The sequence below is a fragment of the Martes martes genome (assembly GCF_963455335.1).
Source record: "Martes martes genome assembly, chromosome: 2".
NCBI lineage: Eukaryota > Metazoa > Chordata > Mammalia > Carnivora > Mustelidae > Martes > Martes martes.
The window spans coordinates 164,223,451-164,237,084 of record NC_137889.1 but is presented as its reverse complement, the minus strand read 5'-3'; positions in this window follow the sequence as shown (position 1 = coordinate 164,237,084).

The following is a 13,634-nucleotide window of genomic DNA, read 5'->3' as shown; positions in this document are numbered from 1 at the left end:
TTGGCAGACTCTTCCTTCTTGTCTCTCAGTCAGCATTTTAATACCATTCAGACGGAGTTCAAGAGGGTCACTTCTTAATAAACGTTGGAACATGTAAAGGCTTTTATAAATAAAACTAAACCATTCTGCCTTTTGTCAGTTTGCTTGTGTTGTACAGAGTGTTCTTTTCCCTTCCTGTGCTGATCACATTATTTCCTCTTATTTTTCTTAGCCCCAACCTCACCACATACTAATGGATCAAGCTTATTTCCCCTCATGTAATACCTTGCACTGTTTAAGTGTTTGTTTACAAAGGCTTTGCCTTAGCATAGAGGAGAGGAAGAATAAAGTGCAAAAGACCAACTCTATTCCCTAATACCATTAATGGGAAGATTGTCTGTCACTGAAAGTAGCATATTGCTGACAATAGCTTTGGTAAAGCCACATCTGTTTATACTAATGCTTAAGGAGCGGGATATGTGACAGGGAATGACAATATGCCGTTCGATTTGCAGTTATTACCTGACTTCAAAGACAATGGGTAGGCACATAAATAAAGACAAACCATTATTACAGTGTGGCAACTGGACCTCATTTCAAAAAGCTGGAGCCCAGGTTTAAGCAGATGGCAAGATTACCACACCACAGTAAAAAATATTTAAATACATTCTCTTAATGACAGGACTTATTCTCAGATGAAATTGCTTTAAAATAAAACAACATTTTAGAGATGGCTTTTAAATGTCATTTTTAATACGAATTTCCTTTTATCATTTTGTAAAATGAAATCAGATGTCTCCCCCATCAAGAACTTTTACTTTTCTTTCTAAATCATTTAATGGTATGTGACATAACAGTATCTTTAAAAAATCACCCCATTTTGAAAAACAAATAATACTTTTTTGAGGGGAGGGCATACATATAAGGCTACTGAATGTTGGCTGAGATAAAAGAGAGTTCCTTTGAAGTTTAAGATTGGTTTTTATAGAATATCTGATGATTTCAAGAAAAAAAAATGGATTCTTAGGGAATATAAGAGTCTAAGTACAACACAGGTTTGGACATGAGGTCTAATTCTGAGAATGAATAATTACCGAAGCCAACATTTGTCATTCTCACTTAATTCCACACTGGAACTAGCCAGGACCTATACAAATGTCTTAATGGCAGAGTCCTCTGGAAGTAATTTAGATAGGAAATTTATAAAATGATACCTTTTAATCATTCAATTTATTTACATGTAATCATTCACATCGCTCAAATAAGTGTTACACATATTTAGAATGGAAGCCAGAATAAAATTCGAGGCATCTTAAAGGACAAAATAAACTAGAGAAGACAAGTCCATTTATGAAGTTATTTCCATCAATCGATATCCACAGCGACAATGGACAGACCAGAGTCAACAAATTGCCACTCATTAAATAGTTGTCATGTGCCAGGCTCTATTAGAAGGTATATGGAGTACATGGATGGATAAGACATGGCCACTCCAAACACAAGATCATTTATATAAGATAAGAAAAACAGAAATTCTAACAAGGAACCTTCAGTAAAAGGAATTTGTGCTCTGTGCAGGCTAAACAGCTTTGGAGCAGAACAGAGCATTCAATTCTGCCCAGACAGCCTGAAGAGTTCCAGACCTTAGAGGATGAGTATCTGTAAGTCACTGCAGAGGGCAGAGAGAATTCAAAACAGAGATAGTATCCAGAATGAAGGTACAGGCATAATATCACATGGCAGGTTCCAGAAAATCATGAGCCATTATTTTGCAGAGTGGTTACAGTGTATGGAAGACAGGGAGGTGGCATGCTGGCAAATAAATCTGGAAATGTAAAATGATCCTCTCCTTAAACTATTCATATATGTTTTGAGGAATCTGAGTTACATATAAAATTAGTTTGAAATAATATACACATCTACTTCCATTATCTATAGCTGATCAGAAAGAGACATTTAAATATAAGAGAACTAGCATAAGTTTGCACCTATCTCTTACCATGTACTATGCACTGAAATACACACCATTCATTATCATTTTCTCTCCACCACTCTAAAGGTACTATTCCTCCCATTTCCCAGATCAGGAAACTGAGTCTTAAGAGAAGTGAGCTTATTATCCAAGACTGCCAGAGTCTGATAACAGACTGATAGCACAGAAAGGAAAGACTAGTGATTAGGAGCACAAACTTTGGAGCTTGATTATTTAGAGCCAAACTCACCACCCACATATGTAAGATTTATGACTTTGGAAAAGTGCTCAACATCTCCGGGATTCAGTTTCCTTGTCCACAAATGGAACTAATAATAGAACCTACTGCATAGCGTTCTATGAGGTACTATATGCAAAACATTTAGAATAACATCTGGCAATTAGTGTCATGTAAAAGTTTGGCTGTATTGTTACCGTCACTACGTTTATGAAGGAAAGAACTAGACAGGGCTGCAGAAGATGACAAATGATCTCTTCAAAGCAAAGTAAGACTGGAAGGTGAATATGTCCTCCCAATTGAAAATGTAACCTCTGAAAATGATGAAGAATCTGTTTAGCTTATATACATGTTATCCCCACACACTTCAATATGCGGCACCATTATATCCCCATTTTATAGAGAATTGGAGATTTACAGAAGTCCAGCGAGCTGCTCAGTTTTCCATGGTTATAATGAAAACAGAATTGGAATCAAATAGTACTGCTTCTCTTTAACAGCTTACAGTTGCTACCATGCTACCAGCTTGTGTCTATCTGAGGGAGTCCTTTCCCTCCAGCAACTGGGGCAGGGGACAGAGAAGACTGCACAAGGGAGGTTGCAATAAATTAAGTCTTAAAAGGTAAATAAAAACTGAAATGCAGTCATAGACAAGAAGAATTTGCCAGGAAGAGGCTCTAAATGAAAAAGACATTCAGGGAACAGAGAGCCCAATTTTGTGGGTGATTTTCATGAGGCTTTTGAGGAGCTGGAGGAAGAACAAGGGGAGGTTAGCAGATGCCAAACCTAACATGGTTTTATGTATCATTCTATGGTTTTGATTTTTTTCCCCCCTTCAGAGCTATGGAAGGTCATTAAAACTTCATGAGCCTGACCATGGCATAACCAGATTTGGATTTGTAAGAACTCATTCCGGAAGTAGTGCAGAAAGGACTACATTATGGACAAAGGGATTGGTAGAGACACAATTTAATGAAAGAGAACACTGCCAAGAAAAGTTGAAAGAGTAAGTAGGCAGAAATTTTAGTTCTAAAGGTTTCTTAATTCTCCCAAGGTCAGTGTCTCCCCCAGGTTCTTCATGATATCTGGCATACTGATACCACTACCTAAATGGTTATTGTATCCAAGCTAGGGTTGTCTCTCTGAAAGAGATCATGCATTTCCTTTTTAATATAGTTTTTATTTTATTTTTTAAGATTTTATTTATTTATCAGATAGAGATCACAAGTAGGCAGAGACACAGGCAGAGAGAGAGAAGGAAGCAGGCTCCCCGCTGAGCAGAGAGCCCGATGTGGGGCTCCATCCCAGGACCCTGTGATCATGACCTGAGCCAAAGGCAGAGACTTTAACCCACTGAGCCACCCAGGTGCCCCAGTTTTTATTTTTTTAATGAGCTCAACTTGCTTGTATCATTCTTCACTACTCAATATGATGCTATGTTCAATTTACATGTTTGCATTTTAGCAGAAGCAGTTTCCAAAGTATTCCTCAACTGGAAATTTTCTTCCTAAAGTTACAAGTTAAAGCATCAAGTTCTGTCAGGGAAGGAACCACCATGTTAAGGTGTCTCATACTCTTGAAAGATCTCACACTTGAACTTGGACATATTCATCAAGAATGTTGCACAGATGTTGAAATACGCTGTCAGGATTTTAAGAGAAGGTGTTCATCAAACAGCATCAAATTTGTGTTGTGTATTAGTAGTGAGCCATGCTGCTTGTAGCTGAATCAATGATCTTACAAATTATTTATCATGCTCAACAGCACCATTTTATTTAATTTTTAATTTAACATTAAATGTTTATGGATTCAGTGTACACATTTTAATAGGCTAAAATTTTATGATTTTGTTTAGCATTTATTTATTTATATTATACTAGAAAACAAAAGCTAAAACTGTCCCATGCCTCCTTCAGAATCTGAGAAGCCTTCTCTCCATATTCATTCAACATCTAGGTATTAAATAGCATACGATGTTTCTAAGAGCTAAATATATATATATTATATTAATTTTTTCATCAAAATTACTTTGTGCTAATCAATGTTTAATGATTGAGGACTGACATGGTACCTGCCTTCATGTAGCTCACAATCTAATGCTCTGTTTTTCAAACTGCAGTTACAAACAATTGCTGAGTAATGAAATTGACTATATTGATCATATAATATCAAATACTACTATATTTCAAAAATCAAAATATAGTGGAGTGCCCGCGTGGTTTGGTCAGTTAAGTGTCCAACTCTTAGATTTGGCTCAGGTCATGATCTCATGGGTCATGAAATCAAGAGTTGCATCGGGTTTTATATTCAGTGTCGAATCTGCTTGTGATTCTTTGCCTCTCCCCCTCCTTCTGGCCCTCTTCTGTGCATGCACACACACTCTCTCTCAAATAAGTAAATAAAATCTTTATCAAAAGTGGGGGGTTTTCTGGTGGCTCAGTCAGTTGAGTGTCAGAGTCTTGGTTTTGGCTCAGGTCGTGACCTCAGCGTCTTTGGTTTGAGCCCTGAGTTGGGCTCCATGCTCAGTGTGGACTCTACTTGAGATGCTCTCTCTCCCTCTCCCTTTCCCCACTCACACACACACTCTCCAAAATAAATAAATTAAATATTTTTAAAAAATCAAAATATATTAAAAGTGAGTGGAAAATACCAGAGTGCATAAAACAAAGTAAGGATGGTATTATTGTTTTAGCATCACTATATGTGTGTGTGTGTGGGTGTTGGGGGGGGTGGGATATGAGGCACACTGGGTTAAAGAATAAAATAGATCTTTTCCTGGAGCATCATAATCTTTTAGAAAGTTTGTAAAGCACTTATCCAAATAAATGGATGCATTGATTAAAAAGTATATAATTCTATCCTCAAAGGAACTCAGAGCTTAGTAGACAAAAATGACATTTAGGGAAGTTACAACATAGAGTGATGAATGGAGCAGAATCACCATATACAAAGAGTAGAAGAAGCCTAGAAATTGGTTTAGTCTCTGTACCAGGCAAGGGCCTGGCCTGGTTTATATTTTTCTTTTTTGATCATAAAAAATAAAAGCCTCGGGATTTTTGGCTTAACAATTTTATGACTGTAAATACCTATTATGCTCTAACTTTTGGAAGAAGACACACCCAAATTTTCTTCCTTGGAGCTGTTCTGACACATCAGCCTGCATTCCACTAAAGGCACCATTTGGATAGAGTTGTCTTTGTCTGACAGATGAAATTTCAGAAACAGGTATCCCGTGCACACAGGAAGAATCTTCCTCCAAGCTTCCTGGTCAAACAACTTTGGTTCTACCCCATGTAGAGATCCCTTCACTCTCTTTGCTATCTTGATCTTCAAAAATTTCAGAGTTTCAAGCTGTTTCTAAATTATCATTTAATTCAGATATAGTCCAATTATTGCCTAGTTAATGCAAGCATATATTTCTTTTTCTATAATAGGCACTAGGATAAGCATTAAATGAAAAACTGATGAACAAAATAGACAGGGTTCTTATCCTCAAGAAGTTTATTCCCAGTAGTGAATAATACTTTCAGTATATAATATTACATAATAAATATAAAATTATGTGCTATGGCATGAAATATATAAATCTAAAAAAGAACTTTTCCAGGAAAACCAAATTTAAATTAGGGGTGGAATTCATAGAGGATCTCACCAAACCCATCATTTTTGACTGAAATTGAAAGATGCCTTAGAAGCAACTGTAGGGTGGGTGTTGAAGGGAATGGAAAGAGGAAGGCATTATTGGTAGAGGACAGGATATCTGTGAAATATATGTAAAGGCTCTGCGGTGGAAACTGGTGAATTTTGGGAGCTGAAACACTGGCCAAAGTGGGAACAAGGAAGATATTGAGGAGAAAAGCAACACAGTATCTGCCTGGAGATACAAGGTTACAAGGACTAGGTTATGTGAGCCATTTGTATACATTTGAGATTTGGGATTTTTAATTTTAAGAGCAATGGGAAGTCATTGGATAGCTTAAAGCATCCAAATTTGTGGAAACAATTACAAAATATGAGATGCACTCAATATTTTTTTTCTTTACAGTAACTCATTGCAGACATTGTTTGGCTTATGGTAACTATGCCCAGTTATATATTTATAGGCTCTTTTAGTGAAAAATGCATGAGACTTCACATGTATATAACATTTATGAACATATCATTTGAAGAGATTATTTTATGTATACTATAAAAAGTAATAGCACAATTTGTAGTAAAGTAAATGGTGTTCAATTGAGAATACTGTATTTGTTTTGTTACTTTATACTCATTGGCTCACTGATTATTATCACAAGATGATATATTGAAGGTGTCTTCCTTATCGTTTTTTCCTTTTTTCTTACTCAAGGTGATTTCTAAATACCAAAGTGCAAAACCAAAGAAAACAACTCCACTTCATTACCATCTCATTTTCCCCCCTGGTTTTCTTCAAAGTGATTTCTCTAAAATTCTTCCCAACATATGTTTTAATTTTTTCAACCCTCATGTGATCTCTTCACAACTAAAATGAACTAACAGTTTTATCAAAATTAAGGGAAAATGGAAAACTCCCTGAAACAAGAATAGTCTAATGGTAAAATCAAAGTCTCCCCAGTACGCTTAACTCTCTAAGGTAGTCTGAGAAAAAGTGCAAGCAAAGGAGGAAAGATTGGAAGGTTGAATTGTACCCAAACCCTAGTTTAACACATGTTTAACAAAACAAGATTTAACTCATAAATCAGAAAGGTGAAGCTCTTGAGGTGCTTGATTATTTAGTCTGACCTATTAATTTCCCTCAAAAAAATCTCTAATGTCTTCCGGGGACTGGGTTTGAGATTACAATTAAATTGTGGATATATAGAAATAATTCTGCTTGAGAAAATGTATTCTATTACCTTATTGTCATTTTTGAGATGTCCATATAAGGTTTGAGAGAAAAATGCTATCTTTGATTTTAAATTCTAAATTATGAGAGAACAAATCCAAATGTTTCCACTCCACCACAACCTTTATTTTTGTTTGTTTGTTTGTTTTGGGGGTTTTGTTGCTGTTGTTGTTATTTATAGCTGTGTTGTAAGGGAATGTGAATTGGAAACATGTTTCTAAAGGCTAAGTTTAGGTTGCCCTTTGTGGATCTAAATTTCAGATATGTGGGTACTACGTTTGTGAACAGCAGCAAAAACTTAGCATTAGGGTATTTAGAGAAAGGAAATTTGGCTCCTCTGGTGCTGTGCCATGATGGCAGCTTTAAACCCAAATTGACATTTAGCAGAGATTACTGAGAAGCTGGAAAAGACCAGAGTATGAAACTGTCCTCATTAAAAAAGGTTAAGTATGTGAATATTGTGATGCTGAAATCCATATTAAACTCTATTATAGGAAGATGACTTGATCCTAAATGTGCTCCAGAGCTAATGAAAAGCATCATAGCCACAGCCACCTTGGCTTTTCCTGCCCTCTCTCCTTCATGTGGCATGTTCAAAAAAGCTGTGCTTCGGGGGCCCTGGGTGGCTCAGTCCATTGAGAGACTGACTGCTGGTTTCGGCTCAGGCTGTGTCTCAGGGTCATGAGATCAAGTCCCAAATGGAACTCCAAGCTCAACAGGGAGCGTGCTTGAGATTCTCTCTCTCCCTCTCTCTAAAACAGATAAATAAATCTTTAAAAAATAAAAAAGTTGTCCTTCTTCATGACCATCACCTACAGGGAGGAATCTTTTCTTTTTCCTGTTAGGTGGACTAAAGGTAGAGATACTATTTTTTTTCCTTCAAAGTAAAAAAGTGGAAACAAATGAAAAAACAACTATATGCATATATCAGTACATAAATACGCATATATATACACACATATATATGTGTATATGCATATGTATATGTATAGTTGCTTTTTATTTAAATATTTTTAAAAATATTATTTATTTTTTATTTATATTTATTTATTTATCATTTATATTTATTTTAAAATAATATATTATTTAATATACTGGGCGCCTGGGTGGCTCAGTGGGTTAAAGCCTCTGCCTTCAGCTCAGGTCATGATCCCAGGGTCCTGGGATCGAGCCCCACATCGGGCTCTCTGCTCAGCAGGGAGCCTGCTTCCCCCCTCTCTCTGCCTGCTTCTCTGCCTACTTGTGATCTGTGTCTGTTAAATAAATAAATAAAATCTTAAAAAAAAAAAAAAAAAACTTTAAAAAAAAAAAAAATATATATTATTTAATATATACTTAATAAATACATTTACAATAAATATTTATTTATTTAATAATATATTTGATAGGTGATATATTTAATAATATATTTATATTCATTATTTAAATATAATTTATTATTTTTTCTAAAATATTTTATTTAAATAAATCAATAATTAATTAAATAAATAATTAAAAAGCAACTACATACATATGTATATGTATACATGTATGTGTAATGTATATTTAATTGTTTCTATGTAAAAACATTGTAGAGACACTTAAAAAGTTCTAGAAAGAACATTGTCCTGAGAGCCTGAAGATTTTTTTTGTTCTTTGTTTTTTTGTTTGTTTGTTTTAAAGTAGGCTCCACTCCCAGCATGGCACCCAATGTAGGGCATGGACCAGGCACTTCTGCAGACAGGTTTTAAAGCCAAGCTATATCACAAGATGATTTCCTGATTTTAGTTTGACCAAACCATTAATTAAAATGTAACCAGGTGGTGTTAGTTCTGAGTTGGATCTTGTTGCTCTGCAGATGACAATTGAGCTCCACAGTTAAGAATAAGAGACACTGGGGTACCTGGGTGGCTGAGTCAGTTAAGCATCTGCCTTCAGCTCTGGTCATGATCCCGGTCCTGGGATCAAGTCCCATGTCAAGCTACTTGCTCAGTGGGAGTCTGCTTCTCCCTCTTTCTCTGTCCCATCCCCTGCTTGTACGCTCTCTCTCAAATAAAATCTTAAAAGTAAATAAATAAATAAATAAAAGACATTCACGCTATTCCTCATGTTCCACATATGAATGAAACCATATGATAATTTCTTTCTCTGCTTGACTTATTTCACTTAGCATAATCCCCTCCATTTCCACCCATGTCAATGCAAATGGTGGGTATTCATTTTTTTGGAAGGCTGAGTAACATTCGGTTTTACATATGAACCACCTCTTCTTTATTCATTCATCTGTTGAAGAGCATCTCAGCTCCTTCCACAGTTTGGCTGTTGTGGACTTACTGCTATGAACATTGGGGTGCATGTGCCCCTTCTTTTCACCACATCTGTATCTTTGGGATAAATACCTAGTAGTGCAACTGCTGGGTCATAAGGTAGCTCTATTTTGAATGTCTTGAGGAACCTCCTTACTGTTTTCCAGAGTGGCTGCACCAATTTACATTCCCACCATCAGTGTCAGAGGGGTCCCCTTTTTCCACATCTTCACCAATATTTGTTGTTTCCTTCTTGTTAATTTTTGCCATTCTAACTGGTGTAAGGTGGTATCTCATGGTTTTGATTTGTATTTCCCTGATGACTAGTGATGTTACACAAATTTTGTAGCAACATGGATGGGACTGGGAGAGATTATGCTGAGTGAAATAAGTCAAGCAGAGAGAGTCAATCATCATATGGTTTTACTTATTTGTGGAGCATAACAAATAACATGGAGGACAAGGGTAGATCGAGAGGAGAAGGGAGTTGAGGGAAATTGGAAGGGGAGGTGAACCATGAGAGACTATGGACTCTGAAAAACAACCTGAGGGTTTTGAAGGGGCGGGGAGTGGGAGGTTAGGGGAGCCACGTGGTGAGTATTAAGAAGGGCACGTATTGCATGGAGCACTGGGTGTGGTGCAAAAACAATGAATACTGTTACGCTGAAAAGAAAAAAAAAAAAAACTAATTATGGGGGCACCTGGGTGGCTCAGTGGGTTAAACCTCTGCCTTTGGCTCAGGTTATGATCTCACGGTCCTGGGGTCAAGCCCCACATTGGGCTCCTTGCTGAGCAGGGATCCTGCTTCCCCCTCTCTCTCTGCTACTCCCCCTGCTTGTGCTCACTCTCCTTCTCTCACTCTCTATCAAATAAATAAATTCTAAAAAAAAAAAAAAAAATCTAATTGTGTATTATACATTGTCTAACTGAACATTAAAAAAAATAAATAAATAAAATACATTCAGGGGCACCTGGGTAGTTCAGTAAGTTAAGTGTCTGCCTTCAGCTCAGGTCATTATCCCAGCATTCTGTGATTGAGCCCTGAGTCTGGCTTCAACTCAGTAGGGAGTCTGCTTCTCCCTCTGCCCCTCCCCCTTTCTCTGCTCAGCCTCATGCTCTTTCTCACTGTGCTCTCTCTCTCTCTAATAAATAAATAAAATCATAAAAAAAGAGAGAGAGAGAGAGAGAGAGACATTCAGTTTCCTACATGCCAACTGAGAAGAGAATATTTGGTACTGGAGTTTATCCATTGCCCTACTTGTGTCACTCCTACTGATATAAGCAAGAGGAATACTTGGAGACAGGAGGTCATATTTTGAGGGAAAGCAGACTCCTTTTGTAGAGAGAGGTCATTCTATTTCCTGCTTTCCCATAGAAAAGGTGAGGCTCTTTCCCTTTACAAAATCCAGAATCAAGGACTCGAGAAAATAATACATTTTGGAGGTTATCAACATTTTCCCTCCGCTAGTGGGGGAAAAGTAATGATATTACATGTGATGTTGAGCAGTGGTGGAAAACATCCAGGAAATTATGTTAGAGAGGACAAGAGCAGAGCAGGACCATGGCTCTCCACCATAAATGAACAGTTCCTAAACAATGTAGGAGATGAATGAGGCCACATTTCTAGGGGTTGGCATTGAAAAATAACAGGACTGGGGCCACAACCTTGTCTTGATGATCCCAGTGGGGAGCGACATGATGGTGGCACAGAGGAGTGTGGCACAATGTCACTAACCAAGGCAAACAATCAGAAAGTTTACCAGAAAGTTTACAGCTTGAACACTTGTTGAAGCTTTATAATGTGCTTGATTTTGTACATAGTTAATTCATTTAATCTACACATATACCCTATTTAATAGACTATATATATACGATCATTTTTTTTTTAAGCAGGTGCAATTCCCAGCATGGAGCCTAGGGCAGGGCTTGAACTCATGACCCTAAGATCAAGGCCAGAGCTGAGATCAAGAGTCAGACACTTAACTGACTGAGCCACCCAGGGACCGCTCATTACCAACATTTTATTGGTGAAAAATCTGAGGCTCAGAGAAATGACATAATTGTCCATGGTTATATCACTAGTAAATCTTAGAGGTGGGTCTAACCCAGGTGGTTTCTTTCCTGAGACATAGTCAAACCATGCCTGGCAAAGCCCATGTTCTTCTGCACCTAAAACTAGCAGCACAACTAGACTGTAGTGAGGGGAACATAGGAGAAACATTTTAAGTTGATTTAATCTTGAATTTTTTTAAATGAACAGAATAATCATTTAAAAATGAAAATCTCTGTTTTAATAATGCACAATATTTACAAACCCATAGAATTCGGGTAAGATATGGCCATGACTTCCTAATCTAATGAAGATTTATCAGAGCACAGGTATTGATATTCATGGGGAAAAAAAAAATGAACCTATTTCAAGTGTCTGCTCCCTTAAGCCAATACTCATCAGTAAGCTAGTTACAAGCAGCTGTAAATGAGGCAGAGTAGAACATGGGTTGTGGTGTTAGCAAACAGGGTTTAAAATATGGACTTTTGGGGGTGCCTGGGTGGCTCAGTGGGTTAAAGCCTCTGCCTTCAGCTCAGGTCATGATCCCAGCGTCCTGGGATCAAGTCCCGCATCGGGCTCTCTGCTCAGCAGTGAGCTTGCTTCCCTTCCTCTCTCTCTGCCTGCCTCTCTGCCTACCTATGATCTCTGTCTGTCAAATTAAATAAAATCTTAAAAAAAAAAAATATGGGCTTTTGCACTTTTACCTCAAATAATTAAGGTTCTTCATTGGTAGAATCAGTATTGTCCAGATAACAGAATGAGACAACAGAAATAGACTATGCTGTCCAAACAATAAGATCCCATTCTAGTGGTTTAACAGATTAGCACTTTTTGTCCTATTCATGTAAAATTATTGGGTGTGTATTCAGGTCAAGTGAGTGGCTCTCCATCATGAGGTTATCAGAGAGCTAGGCTAGCCACTGCTGAGTCTGTTTAAAAACAGAGAGAGAGAGAGAGAAAAGGGAGAGGTACACATGGTGGTTTGTGTGGGCAAGGCCCTCTGTGGTGAATTACTTCTACTTACATAGAGACCTTAGTCATTATGACTAGATCCATCTACAAGCAAGTCTGGGAAATATAATCCATGTGCTCAAGAATGGAAAAGGGATGCTGGTGATTTTTGTCACATGTACATAAAAGGCTTAGCAGAGTGCCTGACACAAATGGCATTCAGTTCATCTGCTGTATTTTTCAAAACCCTAATGGGTTTAAACTTCTAAGAGGTAAAATGGAAAATTATTTTAATTAAACCATAGATAACAAAATTTCTTATAAATAGGACACTGAGCACTATGGCAAATTTTACTCAAATTCAGGCACAGACATATTAAAGGTAAGATGATAAGTATTTCTGGAAAAATAGTACAGTTTTAACACTATGTAATCTCTCACTCCCAGAAATGATAAAAACAGATATTAAAATGCAAAAACAAAAAAACACCCCATTTTTTAAAAAGGCAGGGGAGAGGAAAAGGGAAAAGAAAAGGAAAAGACAAGAAGAAAGAAAAGAAAAAAAGAAAAACTTCCTAAGGGAGGGAGAAAAGGAAACATAGAGCACTCACTTTCTAAATCTCTTCTAAATTTCTGCTTCATAAAGTGTAAGAGGGAAAGAGACCTACAAAGACATATCAACATACACTTTTTCCTCCTAAGAAATGATCTTTCCATAGTTCTCCTCTGTCTCTCCTATTATGGATCTCTACGGTGCTGACATTGACCTATCCCCATTAGCACTCAAGTTTTTGATCTGATACTAAAAATCTAACACCATCTAGAAAAATATTTAAATGAATCAAGGTAAATTCCCTTATAGTATTTGGTAGGTAATAGAATAGTGAGATAGACTGGTTATATTCAAGGATGGGTCACCAGGGGAGGGGGAGGAGAGAAAAAAAATAGAAAAAATCGATATAAAAAAGTTGAAGTAACAGGTAACATAATAGAAGGAAAAGAACAAACTACTTGAGAGAGAGAATTTTTCTGTAGTATCTCCTTAGAAGTTCCCATGAGGTTAAACAACATGTGTACTTTATGAAGCTGGAGATAAAAGATGGGCAGACAATATAGAGACTGAAATGGATGACTGGCTGTCAGGGAGGAATGTTAAGGAAACAAATAATTCTTTAGCAAAAATGTAAGTGATGTAAGAAGCAGGATTTGAGGGAAAATGTCCAAAATATAGATATAAATTCCTCTAGCTTGCACCATGTAATGACTTTTCCCATTTTGGGGATAGAAGAAAATAA